Source organism: Geotrypetes seraphini, chromosome 8 (assembly GCF_902459505.1).
Source record: "Geotrypetes seraphini chromosome 8, aGeoSer1.1, whole genome shotgun sequence".
In the NCBI taxonomy this organism is placed as follows: Eukaryota; Metazoa; Chordata; class Amphibia; order Gymnophiona; family Dermophiidae; genus Geotrypetes; species Geotrypetes seraphini.
The window spans coordinates 19843615-19851001 of NC_047091.1; positions in this window are offsets into that span (position 1 = coordinate 19843615).

A 7387-nucleotide genomic window follows, 5' to 3' on the forward strand; every position below is an offset into this window, starting at 1 on the left:
GAGTTCTCTGGGAGGTGTTTAAGGAGAGAGAGAGGGGCAAGGAGCAAGAAGGGCAAGAAGGGCAAGAAGCAAGGAGAGAGATTGAGGGGCAGCTGAATGAACACACTTGTAGGTCAGCAATAAGATCTTGAACTATATGCATGCATAGTGGCCAGTGCATGGGTGGGTCAGGGGTATTCCTAAAATTTGCTTATAGTGTTATGGATATGCGTCCAAATTAGACATTAGGAATTACACCAGCTTTTAGGAGGGGTAAATCCTTGAATCTAAATTTCGGCACTGAAATCTGCCCTCAATGAGACTCTGCAACAGTGTTTTTCAACTCGGTCCTGGAGTACCCCCTTGCCAGTCAGGTTTTCGGGATATCCACATTGAATTTGCATACACTGCCTCCGTTATATGTAAATTTCTTTAATGCATATTCATTGTGGATATCTTGCAAACCTGACTGGCAAGGGGGTACTCCAGGACTGCTCTACAATAGGCATTCATCATTAACTGTTCATTACACTGTGGAATAGCATTTAAGCGCTGAATTTTTTTTTTTTTGCGCTGAATTCTGAGCGCCATTTATCGAATCTAGCCCTAAGCATGAACTCTATTTAATTATTTTTTAAACCCACCAAAAAGAAAACTAAAGGGGGAAATTCATCAAAGAGCTCTACCTCATTGGTGCGCGCTAAACACTAAAGATGCCCATAAGAATATAATGGGCGTCTTTACCATTTAGCACACATTAACTTTGAGGAATTCAAAGAAAAACCTTCAAAGACTTCAGCGGATTCAGAATGCCGCGGCTAAGCTTATCTTCGCAAAAAGTAAATTTGACCATGTCTCACCGCTCCTGTCCAAGCTTCACTGGCTTCTAGTAATCTCCAGGGTCCGCTTTAAATGCGCCTGCCTAACTTTCAAGATCCTACACGGCATCCTTCCTCCCTTTATTCCACTTTCTTGGAATTCCTCAAATCCTAATACCACCAGATCCACCCCAAAATTAAAACTATCCTTCCCCTCATTAAAAGGCATATCCCATGCAGGAAAACTAGGGACCTCCCTCCCCTTCAGAATCACTGAGCTCTGGAACAACCTTACCTCCCCACTTTGGAATCTGAGCTCCCTCCAACTTTTCCGTAAACATCTGAAAACTTGGCTATTCTCGAAAATGTAATACTTCCTCCCTCTCTGGTATACTAAGCCCCTCTAAACATTCTTTACACTAAGGCCTATAACCCTTCATTGGAGTTCCTTTTCTATTCCAGTTCCTGTAAACCGTGCCGAGCTCTACGATTGTGGAGAGGATGCGGTATACAAACCTAAGGTTTAGTTTAGGAATTCCCCCCTAAGCAGCTTACAATTCAAGATTCACAAGATTCAAGGCCGACATCCGCCTTGCCGTATTTTTTTTTTGTTGTTGAAAGATGCGGCGGTGGCTCCTCTCATGATCCCCACCTGCGTCGGAAGTCCAAAGCAGGCGGGGATCGTGAGAGTAGCCACCGCTGCGTCTTTCAAAGAACTGTAAGCCGCGCATGCGCACTTCCTATGGGTCGCTACAGCTCACGGAAAACGGATGCACGCATAGGAAGTGCGCATGCGCGGCCTAGCCTTTTATTATATTAAGATTATTTTCTGATTCTAAATCCTCTGTGTTCATCCCATGTTTCTTTGAACTCTGTCACCGTTTTCCTCTCCACCATCTCTCTCGGGAGCGCATTTCAGGCAACCACCACCCTCTCCGTAAAGTAGAATTTCCTAAAATTGCTCTTGAATCTACCACCCCTCAAATTATGTCCTCTGGTTAGCGTTATAGTGCGAATTTAGCACACGCTAAATCAACCCGTGCGCTAACCGCTAACGCGTCCATATAATAATATGGACGCGTTAGCGTTTAGCACGTGTATAGCGGGCGCTAAAAAGCTTAGCGCACCTTTATAAAAAAGAGGGGGGTTAGCTTTTGGTCAGTGAACTTCTGATCTTTGGTCTTAGTAGCTGTAATCAATAAACTTTTGACATCTGATCTCGACGGGACCTGTTTCGCCCTGAGCTTCTTCAGGAAATTAGGAAATAAACAGTCCTCATACAGCCATGTTTCAAAGCACTCTTGATACAACAAGAGTGTCTACAATGCATATCTGCAACACACATAAAACCCTATCGCAGTGGTTCCCAACCCTGTCCTGGAGGAACACCAGGCCAATTGGATTTTCAGGCTAGCCCTAATGAATATGCATGAAGCAAATTTGCATGCCTATCACTTCCATCATATGCAAATCTCTCTCATGCATATTCATTAGGGCTAGCCTGAAAACCCGATTGGCCTGGTGTTCCTCCAGGACAGGGTTGGGAATCACTGCCCTATCGGCCAAATAACAGACAGACACACTGACATACTACATCAGTAGTTCCCAACCCTGTCCTGGAGGACCAGCAGGCCAATCGGGTTTTCAGACTAGCCCTAATGAATTTGCATGAGAGAGATTTGCATATAATGGAAGTGACAGGCATGCAAATTTGCTCCATGCATATTCATTAAGGCTATCCTGAAAACTCGATTGGCCTGCTGGTCCTCCAGGACAGGGCTGGGAAGTGGGAACCACTGTACTACATAATAACAATACCCTAGCTCAGTGGTTCCCAACCCTGTCCTGGAGGAACACCAGGCCAATTGGGTTTTCAGGCTAGCCCTAATGAATATGCATGAAGCAAATTTGCATGCCTATCACTTCCATCATATGCAAATCTCTCTCATGCATATTCATTAGGGCTAGCCTGAAAACCCGATTGGCCTGGTGTTCCTCCAGGACAGGGTTGGGAATCACTGCCCTAGCTAGCACATCCTGGGAGACTGTTTATTAACCACCTTTTATGAAGAGATTCACACAAGAGGTGCATAGCTACACATAAAACTTACAACTTTATTAATAGCCTAACAATAGTTAAATGACCAAACATAAGTATAAATACAATCAATGAGGTAAACCTGGAGATGGTTAAGAGTCACTGCCCAGGAAAAGGATCTAGTCATCATTGAGGATATGTTGAAACTCTCAGCTCAGTGTGTGGTGGCAGCAGCTTAAAAAAAAGCAAATAGAATGTTAGGAATGATCAGGAAAGGAATGGAAAGCTGATGAAAATGTTATAATGCCTTTGTATTGCTCTATGGTGTGGCCTCACATTGAAAACTGTGTGCGATTCATCTCGCTGCATCTCAAAAAAGATATAGCTGAATTAGAAAAAGGTACAGAGCGGGGCGATGAAAATGATAAAGAAGATGGGACGACTTTCCTACGAGGAAAGGCTAAACTAGGCTAAACTAGGCTTTTCAGCCTAGAGAAGAGGTGGCTCAGGTAGACAGAGATCTATAAAATACTGAGTGGAGTGGAGTGGAAAAGTGAGTCGCTTGTTTGCTCTTTCCAAAAATACTAGGACTAGGGGGCATGCGATGAAGCTACTAAATAGTAGATTTAAAACAAAACAGAAGAAAATATTTCTTTACTCAACATAGAATTAAACTCTGGAATTTGTTGCCAGAGAATGTGGTGAAAGCAGTTAGCTTAGCAGGGTTTAAAAAAAGGTTTGGTCCATAAGCCATTATTGAGATGGTTTGGGGAAATCCACTGCTTATTCTTAGGATAAGCAACATAAAATCTGTTTTACTCCTTTAGATCTTGCCAGCTACTTGTAACCTGGGTTGGCCACTGATGGAAACAGGATACTTGACTTGATGGACCTTTGGTCTGTCTCAGTATGGCAACTCTTATATTCATGTTCTCAAACTGAGTCCTAGTAAGAGGACTAACAAGAAGCAATATCAGGAATATAAACACTTAACAGCACTGTAAAACAATCAAAGCAGAAATGTGATAAATGTCAGCAGAATATGAATGATATAATAGGCAGCATGAAAAAACATTCAAACAACATAGATATGAAATTCTCAATGTCAGTACAATACCAATGAAACACTTAATAGTCACACATTAAAAGTAGGATGATGGATTATGAGCTAATCATGCCACTCTGTATTGCAACACCACCACAGAACTCCGTGTAGTTCAGTTTAGAGTCCATGTATTATAACACCTCACAGAAGCTCTATGCAACTCTGTATGGTAACATCTCTACAGAAGCTCATGTATCATATAACACCTTTACAGAAGCTCATGTATTGTAGCACATGTAGACCGCTCTGAATTAACTCCCCAGTCATTAGTAGCGGTATAGAACTCACAATAAACAATAGCTAAAAGGGCAAGTGCAGTTGAGATGCTGTATATAGACCAACAAGATGGGTAATACAAAATCAGTTGGAATAATAGATGGGCTTAGTACCGTGAGGCTTCCGCAAGTGGTCACGCAGCCATTAAGGCAGCCACAAGAGGCAGCAGTGAGTGGGCTTTGCTCCTGCCACCATCTCTTCACTGAAACATCAGGATAAGTAGGAGGTAGGGGGAGAGGGGGGGATTGGATATGTTACAGGCTGCGGGAAGGGGGAAAGAGGTGCCCAGAAAGAGACTGCTTTGGGGGCTTGGGTGGGAGGGAAAGAAAAAAAAAAAAGTTATATGAGTCCTGGCCAGTATTCAGATAGGGCTCAGATAACTTCCTTATGTGGGCCCCTGCCGAATATCTGCTGAGACTGCATAAGCTTCAGTGGCCAGGCCTACCAAAATCAGCTCCTCATATTCAGGGCCAGGGCCCCCGCCTGGCATTGAATATCTGGAGCTAATTCGTCCCACAGCGGTCAGCATTTTTTTTTTTTTTTTTAAAACGCTGACCATCGTGGGCTAAATATCTACCCCCATCATTTTTAAATGTGATTAAGTGATTTGAATGTGCCACCTTTGTAAATGTGAAGGTGCAGCATCCCTTGATCAAAAGGTGGTATACCAAACTGATAAATAAACATTCTATTAATTGGCACCTTGGTTTAGGCTGGGCACATAGCCTAAACCAAGGTGCCACTGTTTCTATAACAGCACCTTGGCACCTAAATTCCATTATAGAATACTAACATGTGTGATCATTGGCACACCCAGGTTTAGGTGTGCCCTTTTACATCATGCCAATGGCAGGTGTAAGTTGGCACGCCTGAGTGTGCCAAGCGGTGCAGGTAATTATTCTATAAACTAGGCACATAACTGGAAGACATGTCCATGGCTCCCCCCCATGCTCCCCCCTCCCACACATATGACTCCTTTGCTGCTAGGCAATATGGCTCTGATTCTATCAATATCGCCGAATAGTGTGGTGCCACTGGCGTAGCAAGGGTGGGAGGCACCCAGGCTGGTGGTGCCCCCCTTGCCCTCTTCTCCACCTCCTGCAGCGCACACGCCCCCTTCTCTTCCCCATATCTGTTTAGCTTCCCCGGCACGAGCTGCGCCTCCAACTTACTGCCCCACCGGCATTAGCTTTCCCTCTGATGTCACTTCCTGGCCCCGCGACCCGGAAGTAATTTCAGAGGGGAGCCAGGCCAGCGCAAGCAGCAGGCCAGAGAATTTACTCGCGCTGACAAAGATTTAAAGAGGTATGGCAGGGGAAGGGAGGCCGTGAGCGTGGCATGGGGAGCAGAGAGGTGCCGGTGCCCCCACCAAGATGGTGCATCCACCCCTCTCCTTACTTCGCCACTGGGGGGAATGTTATAAAGCAAGTAATAGTCTATAGCAGGGGTATCCAATAGGTCGATCGCGATCGACCGGTAGATCGCCAAGGCAAAGTGAGTCGATCGCGGAGCCCATCTCGGGCTCCGTGATCGACCCACTTTGCCTTGGCGATCTACCGGGCCAATCAGCCTTCCTCACCCTGACGTCAATTCTGCCATCGGAGAGGAAGTTTGGGCCAACCAATCACTGCCTGGCTGGGCCGGAACTTCCTCTCCAACGGCAGAATTGACGTCGGGGAGAGGAATGCTGGTTAGCCCGACACAGGGAAGCAGGGAGAGCTTGGGGTGGAGGCAGCTTTGGGGCCTATTCCCTGATGGTGGCAGCAGTGGCTTGGTGGAGGGCAGGGAGAAAGAAAGAAAGGGGGCAGGCAGGGAGACAGAAGGAAAGAAGGGAAACAGAAAAAAAAGAAAGGGGGCATGAAGAGAGAAAAAAAGAAAGGGAGGCAGAGAGAAAGAAAGGACAGGGAGAGAGGAAGAAAAAGTTGGGGGAGGGAATGAGGTCTGGAGGAGAGGAAGCATACAGGCTGAAAGAAGGGAAGAAAGATTGGATGCACAGTCAGAAGAAAGTGCAACCAGAGACTCATGAAATCACCAGACAACAAAGGTAGGAAAAATGATTTTATTTTCAATTTAGTGATCAAAATGTGTCTGAATTTATATCTGCTGTCTATATTTTGCACTATGGCCCCCCTTTCACTAAACCACAAGAGCGTTTTTTAGTGCAGGGAGCCTGTGAGCCAGCTCCCTGTGCTAAAAACTGCTATTGTGGTTTAGTAAAAAGGGAAGGAGGGTATATTTGTCTATTTTTGTATGGTTGTTACTGAGGTGACAGTGCACAAAGTCATCTGCCTTGACCTCTTTGAAAAAAAAACCCTGAATAGGAATGATAATTAACATTTTCTCAGGGTACAGTGTGCTTTGTGTTGGGTTTTTTATTTAATTGTTGGTAGATCATTTTAACTTGGTCATTTTAAAAGTAGCTCGCAAGCCCCAATAGTGTGGGCACCCCTGGTCTATAGCAGTGATTCCCTGGAGCCAGTCAGGTTTTCAGGATATCCACAGGGAATATTCATAAAGATATCTGCATGCACTGCCTCCACTGAAAGCAAATCTCTCCCGTCATGGCGGAGATCCTGAAAACTGGGGGTGCCTCCACGAGCAGGTTTAGTCTCCCATCAGAAGTGGGGTTACTCGGCACCTTTCACACTGCCCAGACCTCCCAGAATTCGTCTGGCCTGCAGCCCCTGTTGACCGCCACCGAGGTTGCGGTATGAGTCCCTAAGCTCAGCCCTCCCGCCCTCTTGCTCTGGACCCCCACATAATCCCGTTCGGTGGCTCAGATCTTTCCCCTGATTTCCAGGAGAGAAGTGGTGGGGCTTTTTTGCCTGTCTTTAGCACATCTAGCTGAATACACAGATGTTATTAGTTCTTTTAAAACTGATTACTAGTTTCTACCATTAGCCGAGCGAGGGAAAAAAATTGAAAAGGATGAGCTTTTAGCTTTCTAAAGAAAGGACAGATGTGTCCATTGTTTGTCCATTAAAAACATTAAGCCAATCCACCCAAACTGGGGCTTCTCTTTCCTCAACCCAAACTGCGGGAGGATCTGAAGTAGAGAATGACACGGTGACAAAATTCATCACCGTCCCCGTCCCCGCGGATAACCGCGGGAAACCATCTTCATGTCATTCTTTAAGGAAAGAGGGAAGAATCAGAGAATGAACGGCCACA